This window comes from Chiloscyllium plagiosum, unplaced genomic scaffold, assembly GCF_037043375.1.
Source record: "Chiloscyllium plagiosum isolate Xiang-an unplaced genomic scaffold, Cpla_swu_hap1 HiC_scaffold_8, whole genome shotgun sequence".
NCBI classification, from domain to species: Eukaryota; Metazoa; Chordata; class Chondrichthyes; order Orectolobiformes; family Hemiscylliidae; genus Chiloscyllium; species Chiloscyllium plagiosum.
The window spans coordinates 69,032,814-69,048,340 of record NW_028270146.1 but is presented as its reverse complement, the minus strand read 5'-3'; the positions used below and the strand labels follow the sequence as shown (position 1 = coordinate 69,048,340).

General features: G+C 40.0%; 1 protein-coding gene and 1 non-coding gene across 3 annotated transcripts in view; both read left to right on the top strand.

The window, feature by feature from the left end:
* Positions 1-15,527, top strand: part of LOC122553687 (uncharacterized) — a 258,177-nt gene that overhangs the window by 35,602 nt on the left and 207,048 nt on the right. The window lies entirely within an intron of this gene.
* Positions 15,130-15,211, top strand: trnas-gcu (transfer RNA serine (anticodon GCU)). The gene has a single exon. It is a non-coding gene; the product is annotated as a tRNA-Ser (tRNA).

Here is a 15,527-nt window from a genome sequence, read left to right as displayed (position 1 = left end):
TGTGATCCAATGCTAAAATTGTATTGTATAAAACTGTAAACACAATACAAGTACCACTATCTTACTCCTTATCCTCGCCTTGCATAATAAGGTAAAATTGATTCTTAAATTTTTTGATTCAAAGTGCAAGCTGTGAAACTACAATTGTTTGGGTGCTTCCAAGGTACGGTTTTATCCTGTTGAACATTTCTCAGTGCATGAAAGAAAAATCCGTTCACAGTTTTCTTGAGTGACAGCTGCAACCGACAGATGTTTAGATCATTACCAAAATTGAAAAAAACTCACTTATCAGACGTGGGCAATGATAAAAATAGTCGACAAATAAGGAAGGAAAATGCAAATTGATAATAGTTATGATAAAGTTGTTGATAAAATATTAAGTAAAACATTTAAACGTATTTACAATTCCTGGCAAAGCTCCATTGTGGTACTTCTGACATAATAATAGATGTAGCAAACAGTTTTACAAATGATGTTTTACAGTTTTACAATTATTCTTGTTACTTTGCTTCTGTAAGGCACAGAACCCTCTTACTTTATCATGGAGCATGCGCCAGCATTGTTTCCAGCCTGAAATTATATTCAAATGTGCAGTAATTAAAATTGATATTTTGTCAAAGTAAATATTCACTCTGAGCCTTTTTTGAATTGATTTAACAATATAGAATGGTGCATAAGTTCTGATGCTAATTGAAAAGTTGAACATTGCAAACTTCTAAGGACTTTTTTAAATCAAAAAACCTGCTGCTCAAAAATAAGTTCCTGCTTCCTGACCAACTACCACTTCCTGTTGCTTTTGGGTGGGAGTTTGAATGAGGCCAATGCTTATGAATGTTGGTGTCCAAATCTCTCAGACTCTGACTGTAGAGGACTGGAGAGATTGTCATTTATTGTGGCTTCTAACTGCATAACTCTTCTACAGGAGTTAGATTAGATTTAGGGGCTGCAATCTCTGTACTTTGTTGCTTGATTTATTCAGGAAAGTAATGACTTGCTTCAAATAATTTTATTTCTGTCACATCCATTTTCTATATTCTACAAGATTTGATTTGATAATTCAATTTCATTTGATCTAATCCTACCAAAACATTATGTTCCCTTTTATAGCATTTATCTGTTTGAAAAACAAAGTGTCTTATTCCAAACATCTTTCCAGGCAGCTTCCTTATCCCCTTATCATAATCCACAAATAAAGTATTTTCATAAGTATTTTACATTATGAGCTAAACATATTGTTAATTTATTCTTTCAAACCCTAAAACATTCCAATTATGTTCGTTGACATCACTTATTTCAAGATATCAGCAGACATTGTGTGATTGACAGAAAATCTCTTTTATTTATGAGCTATTGATTTCTAGTAGGAAACTTGACTAAAGATGTAAGTTAGTGAAAAGAAATCATTGTAATTATGGGATCACCACTGCCATTCAAGAAAAATAAAAAAAGTAAATTCATATTCAGGAAATGGGCAGTTTGTGAGAGCAGGAATTGATTGAAATATTATTTGATGTCTACTGCAGCGTGCAGATGCTTACAGCCTCATCAGCTTTGGTTGTCAACACTGTAAAAACTCAGGGAATAAAATACTTCAATTTCTAACCAGTTCTTTCACTAACATTTCAGATTGACAACGCTGATATTTTATACAGTAACAGTAAAGCCTGGGGTATGGAGATTACCAGAGTCTCCAGTTGATGGAAAAATCTGATTGCTGGGGTGGTGGATAACTTGAATTTTATTGTTTTTTAATATTGACATAAAATGATATAAGGAGAAAGTGAGGACTGCAGATGCTGGAGATCAGAGCTGAAAAATATGTTGCTGGAAAAGCGCAGCAGGTCAGGCACATCCAAGGAGCAGGAGAATTGACGTTTCGGGCATAAGCCCTTCTTCAGGAATGAGGGCTTATGCCCAATACGTCGATTCTCCTGCTCCTTGGATGCTGCCTGACCTGCTGCGCTTTTCCAGCAACACATTTTTCAGCTCAGATAAAATGCTATAACTATTAGAGATGGTACTTGAATGGAGAGAATATCATTTTATGCATGTTTTGAATTAGAACAATTCCAAAATAATGGACCATTCTCAATTGAAACAGCTAAGTGAAGCTGACTCACAAAGCAATCAGAACTCATGAAGGTCAGTATCATTCCATCCAGTCAAGCCATTGTTTGATGCTGCACAATAAGAAAAATTGAGAATTGAGTGCAGCATTAGTCCAGCATTTACCCACAAACTCTATTTCATGACCAAACATTTCAATATCTTTACCATCCTTTCTACTGGACTGGTCCATTACCTCTTCCATCTTAACTACTATAGACTTTGCAGAAGCTGCCAACTTGATTCAAACATTTGCTGCCATGAAATTATACTGTAATCAGTTTATTTCTAGAGTATTGGCTGATTTTGATCTATTTGTACGAGTGAACCCAAGCTCCAGTTGAAGAAAAATAAATTAAACCTTGCTTTGTTTTACACCTATTGTTTCACTTCCTTGTATTCTTGGAACACAGTAACCAGCTGTGATTTTCAGTCAAAAGCAGGAAACAAATTTCTTGTTTAATTCAAGTAAGTTTACTCTGTTCATTTACTGTTACAGTCAACACAATGAATAAGTACACAAACGATCATAAACAAGAGTCTATTTTAGTCAAACTATAGCATGGAATTGTCTGCAATTTATAGATGAAACAATCGTTAGTCAAGAATGACTGTTTGTCTTTGCTGTAACCTTGTGATTTGGCATTGATTCAACACAGTGACAAAAAAAATCTATGAGAAAGGTGCTCAATTTTAGAGTCAAATTAAATATTGAAGCCCTTCATATCACTGAATTTCTCTTCATGCAATGGTTGGGAAAGCTCCGGAATATAAATTTGACCTTGTGACAATGCTGAGGACATATAGGGATGGAGTTTATAAAGTAGGCGGTGGCAATTTCTCAGGGCTGGCAGGGGTACCGATTATTCACTACCTCCCCAGTTACAGGCCAAAAGCCAGGCCAGGCTGGGAGACTGCAGTTTGTGAGTGCAGGTCACTTGTTAACATCATGAAAAGTTTCTAATTAATTCTATTAATCAGAATCTTGGATAAATTTAATGATTTCATCTCTCCACCCTACACCTATCATGTCGACATGATCTCAGTTATTGGTTGTATTAGAAGGTTTCCCTTCACTATAGCATAATATAATCAGGTTAGGGTTGTGAAAGGAGGCAGGTCAAACTGACGTTGATGAACAATGACCATGTGTATTAATTATAAGTTATATTTAGGAGATGATAAGAGAAGACTTCTGTTGAAGCCTGCACGTTTGGGACCTGTTCCATGTGATTTGATGTTGTCATGACACTACTCCTTATACACATGCTAAGTGGAGATATTTGTCCACACTAGCATAATGCAGTGCACACTGTGGATAGGTTAAGATCCTGGCTAGAAAAGAAATAAGCACCTTCAGTTTCTATGGAGAACTTCACAGCTCTGAGAGTGCATCTACAATTGTTCATTGTACAGAGTCTCTAGCACTGGCAGATGCTTTAACTGCTCAATAGGTAAGATTCAAAGCCACACAAGCATACCTGTTAAATAACAAAAGTGATGTTTGTGAATGATATACAAAGTGATCTCTCTCCCATTATAGCATACTGTAGCCTGCGTCTGTCCTGTTACCCTGATTTGAATGCCTCCTTCACCCTGAAGTTGATTGTAAGGCTGTTGGGAGCTTTCCTGATTCCATGGCATTGAGTCAGAGATCCCTGTATCCAACTTCAATGAGCTTTCTTGTCCATAAGCATTAAATCTGCATACAAAAAATCATCTTGTTATTCTACATAAGCAGGAGAGATGAACCTCGGCAGTTGATTTGTGGTATCTGCACCCTTGATTCAACAAATAGTGGTGTGGAAAATGTGGCCATTTCTGTTCTTCAGGTTTGTAAACAACACTGAGTGGGCAGCTCCACCTTGAAATGCCGTCTCTTTATCTCCTGCTTGCATCAGTAGCCTGCAACTACTTTAGTGCTCGAAAGCTTGCTAAAGACCATTCAATGGCCATTTCTTTAAAAGTTCTATCAGGCTCCTATTTCTAAAATGATATGGTTGGCATCTGCACTTAAAAACAATACAAAAACACAAATCTAACCTCATCTTTATAAAGCATTGTTGAAAAGACGTTGCATCTGACTTAAGAAGGTGGGAGCTGGGATAATGCATTATGTGTGCAGAGCTAAGAAGAGCCAGGAGAGGACATGAGAAGTTTTTGGATCAAGGAAAACCCTAATGCTTTCTGTAGGTATATCAGGAATAAAAGAATGACGAGAGTAAGATTGGGCCCAATCAAGGACAGTAGTGGGAAGTTGTGCGTGGAGTCTGAGGAGATAGGAGAAGCGCTAAATGAATATTTTTCATCAGTATTCACACAGGAAAAATACAATGTTGTTGAGGAGAATACTGAGATACAGGCTACTAGATTAGTTGGGATTGAGGTTCACAAGGGGGAGGTATTAGCAATTCTGGAAAGTGTGAAAATAATAAGTCTCCTGGGCTGGATGGGATTTATCCTAGGATTCTCTGGGAACCCAGGGAAGAGATTGCAGAGCCTTTGGCTTTGACCTTTATGTCATCATTGCCTACAGGAATAGTGCCAGAAAACTGGAGGATAGCAAATGTTGTTCCCTTGTTCAAGAAGGGGAGTAGAGACAATCCTGGTAATTATAGATTAGTGAGCCTTACTTCTGTTGTCATAAAAGTATTGGAAAGGGTTATAAGAGTTAGGATTTATAATCATCTAGAGAGGAATAAGTTGATTAGTGATAGTCAACACGGTTTTGTGAAGGGTAGGTCATGCCTCACAAACCTTTGAGAAGGTGACCAACAGGTGGATGAAGGTAAAGCAATTGATGTGGTGTAAATGGATTTCAGTAAGGCATTTGGTAAGATTCCCCGTGGTAGGCTGTTGCACAAAATACAGAGGCTGAATGTCACTTTGAGAAATGACCTAGATGAGGATGTAGAAGGATGGGTTAGTAAATTTGTAGATGACACTAAGGTCAGTAGAGTTGTGGATAGTGCTGAAGCTTGTTGCAAGTTACAGAGAGACATTGATAAACTGCAGAGCTAGGTTGAAAGGTGGTAAATGGAGTTTAATGTGGAAAAGTGTGAGGTGATTCACTTTGGAAGGAGCAACAGGAATGCAGAGTACTGGGCTACTGGTAAGATTCTTGGTAGTGTAGATGAGCAGAAAGATCTCCATGTCCATGTACATAGACATCTAAAAGTTGCCACCCAGGTTGATAGGGTCATTAAGAAGGCATGCGGTTTGCTAACTTTTATTGGCAGAGGGATTGAGTTTTGGAGCCATGGGGTCATGTTGCAGCTGTATAAAACTCTGGTGCGGCCGCACTTGGAGTATTGTGTACAGCTCTGGTCAGCACATTATAAGAAGGATGTGGAAGCTTTGGAAGGAGTTCAAAGGAGATTTACCAGGATGTTACCTGGTATGGAGGGAGGATCTTATGAGGAAAGACTGAAGGACTTGAGGCTGTTTTTGTTTCAGAGAAGAAGATTGAGAGGTGACTTAATTGAGACATATAAGGTAATCAGAGGGTTAGATAGGGTGGACAGTGAGAGCCTTTTTCCTTGGATGGTGATGGCTAGCACGAGGGGAGATAGCTTTAAATTGAGCGTTGATAGATATAGGACAGATGTCAGAGGTAGTTTCTTTACTCAGAGAGTAGTTGGGGTGTGGAAGTAGTAGATTCGCCAACTTTAAGGGCATTTAAATAGTCATTGGATAAACAAATGGATGAAAATCTAATCGTGTAGGTTGGATGGGCTTCAGATTGGTTTCACATGTACACGCAACATCAAGGGCCGAAGGGCCTGTACTGCACTATAATGTTCTATGTTCTATGTTGTCATCATTTTAAAGCATTAGCTCAACTCTTTGTGGATTTTTAATATTTACATCATAAAAATATATCCTGCAAGATTCAAAAAAGAATATGCTTGAACAAGATTTAAAATTGGGATGAAATTTAGCTAAAATATAGTTTGTAAGGATCCAAATATATTGTGTGATTTAATTACAGCAACAGATAGATGAAAACCCATTAGCTTCCTCAGTATGTATACAAAACCAATCTCATTAAGAACAAAGCAATCTAGTCATTGTAGCTTTTCGATCCTTGCACATTACAGTGTTGTTGACTCTTTGCTGCTGTCTGAAATGACATATCAAGCCTTTCAGTTCAAGGATGATTATGGATATGCACAAGTACCAGGCTCACCAGAAATACCGACAGCCCATGAAAGAATTAAAAAGAAACTTATTGATTTGTTTAGGTCTAACTGATTAATGGTTATCTAAAGGGTCTAATTCTTTGACAAATTAAATTGCAAGTTGGAACTGGTCAGACCACAGATAGAATACTGTGAACAGTTTTGGGCCCTTTATCCAAGGATAAACAGCATTGGAGGCAGTCCAGGGAAGGAGCACTTGGTTGATACCAGATATGAAGAGACAGTCTTATGTAGAGAGATTGAGTAGGTTGGGTCTGTACCCATTCTAATATAGAAGAATGAGGAGCAAATTACTGAAAGATGTAAGATTCCGATAGTGACTTAAGAGGCTAGATGCTGATACGTTGATTCCTCTCATGGGAAGGCCTACGACCAGAGAGTATAATGTCAGCTTAAGGGAGTGCACATTTAGGACATTAATTAGGAGAAATTTCTTCTCTCAGGCTTTAGTGAATCTGTGAAATTTCTTTTCTGCAGAGGGCTGTTGAGGCTGGGTAATTAAGTGTATTCAAGACTGAGGCAGATTTTTAATTAGTAAAGGAATAACTTGTTATTGGGAAAAAGCAAGAAAGTAAAGCTGAGGATTGTCAAATTAGTCATGATTGACTGAGCAAAGACTCAATGGGCTGAATGGCCTATTTCTGTTTTCAAGTTGTTGGTCTTGTGAAAGTACAACGTGTCTTCCTTTATTGCAGAATTCACTACAATTTTACTTGGAACATGATGATGGCACGTGATACGAGCACTGTCCTATGTTACTATTTACATCCAGATATTGGCAAGGTTTCAAACCTGCTCTGACAGGAGCACTCTATAATGCAGCCCTTGCCATATGGAGATATATGGATAATAACATTGTACTGAATACTTTTCCCATTTGATGTAACTGAACCAACAAATATGGATAAACAAGATACCTGTTTGCTGGATTCTTTATCATAGGTTTACAGCGATTGTAAATAGCTCTCATGAATGGGTTTTGGATGGAGTCTTTCCTTGTCTGAAATAAAAGCCACTTTGAGAAGTGTATCTTCCCCTCCAAAATTCTTTTAAAAACCTCACTCATATATTGTCAGAGCAGTATCCACCCTGAACCAGTGCAATCAGTCACTGTTTCAAAATGTAATTGAAAAATTGATACAAATTTGCTGCAAAAATATTTGTTGATGTGATTAAACATGTAATTTGGTATAGTTTGATGAATACATCTGAAAATGGGCTTATTATTTTAAAACATTAATCACAATGTCAATTCAACACAGGTAAGTATAGTAATGTTTTTCAGTGAAACGACTTTTGAAAACTGCTCACACAAACTACTTTCCTGGTGTATTAATTTACAGTGATCAATATATTAGAAAACTTAAGAAAAACAAACATTTTATTCTTGTAGCCAAAAAAAATAGCTTAATTTTTAAAGCCCTCTTGAAACCCTAAAAATGAACACAATTAGCAGAAAGTCCCAATGGAGATCAGTCAATCCTGATGACATAACCAGTTTTATGGTTGGGGCCTGTACCAATTTTTTTTTATTAGTCCAAAGATTGCAGATATTTGATTTGTGCTAAATGCATTTTGTACTTAAAGTGTCATAATCCTTGCATTGCCCATAGCAGTTTCTGACAAATGCTTTAAATAACCCATTGCATAACTAAGCAGAAATTCCATGTTTTAGTATCTTTTAATAAGACAGGAAGATATAGTTTTGCTGTACGCACCTAATGCACTCAGCCAGTTCTTGAAATCCTGGAGAGTGCATCAAATTGGCTGAAGATTGGCTTATTTGATGGTGGGTACCTCAAGAGAAGGCTCAGTAGGAATATCGTTGTGTCACTTTCGCTGAAGATTAGATTAGATTAGATTACATTACAGTGTGGAAACAGGCCCTTCGGCCCAACAAGTCCACACCGACCCGCCGAAGCGAAACCCACCCATACCCCTACATTTACCCCTTATCTAACACTACGGGCAATTTAGCATGGCCAATTCACCTGACCCTGCACATCTTTTGGACTGTGGGAGGAAACCGGAGCACCCGGAGGAAACCCACGCAGACACGGGGAGAACGTGCAAACTCCACACAGTCAGTCGCCTGAGGCGGGAATTGAACCCGGGTCTCAGGCGCTGTGAGGCAGCAGTGCTAACCACTGTGCCACCGTGCCGCCCACAAGATGTCTACAACACTTCAGCCATGTTCTTTTCTTTCTCATGCTGGGCTGTACCATAATTGAGAGTTGAAATGTTCATGAAACCACTGTTGATGAATGAAGTTGTTTGGTTTTATGCTGCAGCATCTGATGAGTCTACAGTGCATGCAATATAATGCTCCCGTGTATGTAAAGCTGGACTTACCAGGAGTGTATCACTGGAGAATTATTCATGTGCTAAGACATCGTATTTTGCTCCTGAGAGAAACAATTCTATACTTATTTCACCTACAACTTATTAATGGTAAATCCATTGCAAATTGCCAAGAAATTGATGAGCTCTGATTAAGCCACAGTTCTCAACTTTGTATGTAGAAATTAGGCCTTTTGATTTTAAAAGTTCAAGTGATCTTAAGTATCCTAACACCAGAATAATGCGTGGTTAAATATAATTGACCTCAGAAGCATGTGGACAACATTATATAAAACTGTACTAGCTTTCTGATATCATACAATAAAGTGCTACAACTGAACAGTTTATATGTATCTCACTAAAATATACATTTCCAATTGGCATTTGTTTCTGTCATTTTTTCTATTATAAATCCCTATGTCTAGATTCAAAGTAAATCTTGTTTATGTAAAATCATTGTGATTTTGGTCCCAGGTCAGTGATGTATCCCACTTCCTTCCGACCAAAGGGGTAGCCATGGGCACCTGCATGGGCCCCAGTTATGCCTGCCTCTTTGTAGGATATGTGGAACAGTCCATTTTCTGCAGTTACACTGACACCATACTCCACCTTTTCCTCTGCTACATTGATAACTGTATCAGGGCCACTTTGTGTTCCCTCAAGGAGGTTGAACAGTTCAACAACTTCACTAACACATTTTACCCTGACCTCAAGTTCACCTGGACCATCTCACACACCTTCCTCCCCTTCCTGGACCTCTCCATTTCCATCTCCAGAGGCCAACTCAATGTGGACATCTGCTTCAAAGCCACCAACTCCCACAGCTACCTGGATTACACCCCCTTCCAACTCCTCCCCCCGCTGTAAAAACATGACCCGTCACTCCCAATTCCTCCACCTCTGCCATATCTGCTCTCAGGAAGAGCAATTCTACTCCAGAACATCGTAGATGGCTTCCTACTTCAAGGAATTCCTCTGCCATGTGATCAACAATGCTCTCCAGTGCATCTCTTCCATTTCCCGCACCTCCGCCCTTCAACTCCAATCCTCCAACCATAACAAAGAAACTCCCCCCCGGTCTTCACGTTCCACCCACTAATCGCCAGATACAATACTATTTCAACCATTTCCACCACCTACAATCAGACCTCACCTCCCGAGATATATTTCCCTCTCCACCCCATTTTGCATTTCCTCCATGACTCCCTCATTAGGTCCATGCCACCCAGCAAACTATCCTCCACACCCTGCACCTTGCTTTGCCATGGCAAGCGGTGTAAAACCTGTCCTGTCACCGCTGTCCAAATCCCCAAAGGATCTTTTCACATCCGGCATAGTTTTTCCTGCACTTCCAAACTCCTCATCTTACTCTGTGCGTTGCTTTCAATGTGACCTCCTCTACATTGGGGAGACAGGACGCAACTTGTGGCATGTTTCAGGGAAATCTCTGGGACACATACATCCAACAACCCCACTGCCCTGTGGTCGACCACTTCAATTCCCCCTCCCACTCCATCAACAACATTCAAGTCCTGGGCCTCCTCCACCGCCAAGTCCAAACTATCCGACGACTGGAGGAAGAATGCCTCATCTTCCGCCTTGGGCCCCTTCAACCACACGGTGTCAACATCAACTTCACCAGTTTTCAAATCTGCCCTCGCCTCACCTCATCCCAGATCCAAATCGCCAATTCAGCACCGCCCTCTTGACCTGTCCTTCCTGTGCATTGTGCTTCCCACCTTATCCACTCTACCCTCCACACCGACACATCACAATCACCCCCCCACCTGCATCTATCTATCACATTGCCAGCTACCTTTCATTCTCTCCACACCCACCCTCCTACTTATCTCTCAGCCCCCTTCCACCTCTACATTCCTCATGACGGGTTTAAGCCCAAAACATCCTGCTCCTCAGATGCTGCCTGACCTGCTGTGCTTTTCCAGTGCCACACCTTTCAACTTTGATTCTCCAGCATCTGCATTCCTTACTTTCTCCACCGAATTAAATACAATTCAATAATAAAAAATGTATTTCTCAACTAAGTATATCTATTGTATCATTACTTAAGTATTTTGTCACTTTTATTCTAGTTTTAATTTGAAGATTTGGTTTGGAATTTAATGCTTTAGCCTAGGGCAGTGATTCTGTGAACTGAATCAATAATGAGCGCCCCATGTATATCACTTCTCATGATGCGTAAGTACCGTTCAGCTATCTGTGCAAGTGAAATGTATTAAAGGTTAGACTTTGATGGGCAGGATATTTGTGAGTGTGGACATTGGAATTCATGACCTGCCCCTGCCTGTGACTGAGGAGGCAGAGAGCATATACGTTTCATACTGCTGTCTTGACTTATATGATTATTGCATGCACCCCATCATGAGGCACACTGCTGGCTGGTGCGTGCTGAAGGGGATTTTCCAGCTAGTCTCTATCTCTTAAAGTCAGGTTGCCTCCCTTAAAGAAAAGTTACATTGAATAACAAAAGGCTGTTGCCCAATAATGTTGATGGCAAGTAAAAAAATGAGAATTAGGCATATCCTCAACAGTATTGCTTGTGGCCAGTTGTGGTCCTTTGATCCCTGTGGTTCTTGGATGGGATAATTCAGAAAATAAGTCAATTGACCCTAACCTGTTGCTTCAGTCCTGCCTTCAGATCTCTCCTTGCCTTCAGGCCCAGTGTAATGACCATTGAATGTGGGGGGAGTCCCAGTCAGTACATCTTGTCTCAGTTAGACTCCCAAGATCCTAAGGAGCTATATACCTTTGCCTGTCAGCTACTAGCTACTGCTGTAACAATAATCTTTGGTAGAATGCTCAGCAGCCACAATGTGTTAGGGAGCCAATGTGATGCATGACTGTCTGTGTTTACTGCCATTCTTACCATGAAACCTCCCTGTTAATGCTCAGGAAGATTTCACTCTCTGTGAGCAGCTTGCCCTTTCCTGTGCAACCATCTACTCAATCTCCTTCTCAACTTGGAGGCAAAGGGTTTGCAAACAGAGTGCCCATGACCTGAAGCTTGAGAAGCTCTGGGCCTTAGTGAGCCAACTTTAGATATGGGCAGCTGAGGTCAGGACTGGCTGGAAGGTAGTAGTAAGTACAGTGGTGGAGTGGTAGTGGTGGAACATAAAAGGTTCATCATAGGAGGATGAATTTTATATAATGTCAGGATCGCTGCCTTGGGCAAGACATCAGCAATCCTGGACTTTTGTTGGAAGAAAGATTATTGGACATGTTCTGAGAGCTTGCGTATCCCTTTGATCATGACATGCACATTCATGATGGCAGCAGGCTAAGTCTGTATGGTAATGATCATGGTTATGACCTTCTTCTTTGCCTCTATTGTAGCACTAAGCTTCTGCCTGACCCTATAATAGAAACTGAGGCTGAAGCCATACATTGTATCATGGTTGAGACTGCAAGTGCTGACATGGAATTGGCCTCTTTTCCAATCCTGGAAAGAATGGGCTCCAAGCTCTGCACAATAGTGTCTATATTGTTGGAACCCAGGTTCCTCCAGGCTGCTTGCTTGTGACAGGAGACTGTAAGAACAGATTTGACTCAGATTAATCAAAGATTGTCAGACAAAACTTTAACTGAATGGAGTGTCTTTAAACAGGAGATAATTTGGACAAATTCTAGGTATAGTCACACAAAAGAAAAGATGGGAGAAACAAATTCAGAGATCCCTGAATAATGTATGACAGAGGAAGTAAGGTGAAGCAGAAAAAGTGTGTTTATGACAGATATGAGGCAGATCATAAAATTGTGATCAAGCTCAAACAGAGAAAGTTCAGAAGGGAATTTGAAAAGAATAGGGAAGCAAAGAAAGAGCAAGGGTAGTAGCTAAAACAAAGGGAATCCCAAAGGATTATAGTGAGGAGAAAAATGTATAGTGAGATTTCTCCAAGGTTTGGTGTTATCTCTTATATATTAATATCCTAGGCCTTGGTGCACAGGCCCAATTTTAAACATTGCAAATAATACAATTCAAGTACTGTGAACTGAGAGGAGAATAGTATAGAACTTCAAAAGAACATGAAAAGCTTCATAGAATAGGAAGACACATTGCACATGGAATTTAATGCGGAGGAATGTGAATGGATTATTTTAGTAGAAAGAGTGCAGTAATAATACAAAATAAAGAAGACAATTCTAAAGGGTGTGAGACTGCAGAAGGACCTGTGTGTGCTTGTGCACAAATCATTGAAGATAACAGGGTGGACGAGAGAACAGTTAATAAAGAATGCTGTTATGTTAAACTTGTATAAAACAAGAATTTAGCATTAACTGAGAGAATGGTATCGAGTTCTAGGCACCACAGTTTAGGAAACATCACAGAGCATGCAGAAAAGGCTCATGGGAATGTTTCAGGTAAAGATTAAAATACATGGGGACAGTGGGCAAATTCTCTTCATAAGCCACTCAAACACCCAGGAAAACTCCATCATGGGGACAAACATGGGAGAAAAGTGACCATGCATGTAGAACAGTGGGTGGCACGGTGGCACAGTGGTTAGCACTGCTGCCTCACAGCGCCAGAGACCCGGGTTCAATTCCTGCCACAGGCGACTGACTGTGTGGAGTTTGCACATTCTCCCTGTGTCTGCGTGGGTTTCCTCCGGGTGCTCCGGTTTCCTCCCACAGTCCAAAAATGTGCAGGTTAGGTGAATTGGCCACGCTAAATTGCCCGTAGTGTTAGGGAATGGGTCTGGGTGGGTGCGCTTCGGCGGGTTGGTGTGGACTTGTTGGGCCGAAGGGCCTGTTTCCACACTGTAAATAATCTAAGTAAATCTCTGAACAACTGTCATACAATCATTACTGGTTCTGTCCCACATTTGCTGCTTGCAGGAGAAATGTGAAGAGGGAGTGCAAAGGGCACTAAAGAAACAAAAAGGGGTAGAGAGGCTACAAAGCAAAGTAAGTGTCTGCAACAGGATTAGAGGGTCTACAAAGCTGGTGGAGGTGAATCAGGTCTGCAAAGGGGGTGAGTGGTTTTGAACTTTTCAACAAAGGAATGTGCAACTAATTGGATACAGGAAAAATTGAAATCTCTAATATTCCTTGCAAGTGAATGTGGAATCTCCAGTTTAAGCCTGCAAATCTTCATGAGCTACTGCATGGGAGAAAAATGTAGTGGATGTTACTTTTCTGAACCATGTGCCAACTGTATAACTTAATTTTGAACTGTTTAATTTCATAAGGTTTGTATTTATGTAATATCACATCTCAAAGTGTCTCAATTCTGTGAATAAGTTGAGATGCTGTGACTATGTTAAGAGAAAACAGGCAAATATTTAACCATGGTACCTCCTGGCCATATAAAGCACGTTCAGGTAATGGCTTTTTGTGTCAGTTACTTTTTGAAAGAGTTTTTCCAATGTTAATTTATGTCCCTTTCTCGTATCAATTTAAATATGACAATAGACAATAGGTGCAGGAGTAGGCCATTCTGCCCTTTGAGCCTGCACCACCATTCAATATGATCATGGCTGATCATCCTTAATCAGTATCCTGTTCCTACCTTATCTCCATAACCCTTGATTCCACTATCCATGAGAGCTCTATCCAACTCTTTCTTAAATGAATCCAGAGACTAGGTCTCCACTGCCCTCTGGGCAGAATCTGAGAAATTAATATTTTCCCCATATGTTTTCATCAGCTTATGGACTCATGATAATTATTCAGGGTATTGATGAATTATTTAATTCTGCTTGTGTATGAATCCAAATATCCATGTCCCATCAACATCAGTAAAGAAGGTAGTGGGGACATTAGTGAGATTCAAAAAGAAGCGCAACAAAAGCAAAAAGTAAATCCATGAAAAGTAAATAGTAACCGTCAAGAACAGCTCAGGGAGAGAAAATATAAGTAAAAGGGACCATGATTTGCCTTCCCCCAGTTCTCCTGAACAATGAGGAATTGGTGAATTGAATGTATGTTCCACATTTCTGCAGAATCCTGTGATCAGAATCTCTTGCCAGGAAAGGAAAGCAGTTTCTTAATGTCAACAAAAAGGAATGGAGTAGTAATCTGTGCGTAATTTTCACTCCTCCAAAAGCCCAGTCCTGTGTAGCAGAGATTGTAACTCAGTATAGGAATAAAATGCAAAGGTAAACCTCAAACCAATGTGTAGTGAGAACATTGTGCATCCATTAGTGTATTAGCCAATTTAACAGCCAACCAGACAATAAGCTCAGAAAGAGCATACAAAAAAACACAATGCTTTATTTTTGAGAGAACATTCATAATACTAAATTTAAATAAAATAAGGCAGAAGTTGAACACCCTAGTGTTAATTCAGCCACTTTACACCTTGTTCAGGGAATAACATAAAAACTGGTGTAAAAATTCAATCAACTGTTTGCCCAATTCCATCATTTGTACCTTGATAACCCAGAGATATGATATATAGGGCAGAATTTTCTGAGCTGTGTGAGATCAAGGCAGGTCAGTTTAAAAATAAAGGAACACAGATGAGGTGACTGAGTGGTTAAGGCAATGGACTGCTAATCCATTGTGCTCTGCACGCGTGGGTTCAAATCCCATCCTTGTTGTGTCTCTTTTCGCAAAGAGACCTTGGAGTGCAGGTTCATAGCACCTTGAAAGTGGAGTCAAAGGGAGATAGGATAGTGAAGGCGGCGTTTGATATGCTTGCTTTTATTGGTCAGAGTATTGAGTACAGGAGCTGGGAGGTCATGTTGCGGCTGTACGGGACATTGGTTAGGCCACTGTTGGAATAGTGTGTGCAATTCTGGTCTCCTTCCTATCGGAAAGATGTTGTGAAACCTGAAAGGGTTCAGAAAGGATTTACATGAATGTTGCCAGATTTGGAGGATTTGACCTATAGGGAGAGGCTGAATAGGCTGGGGC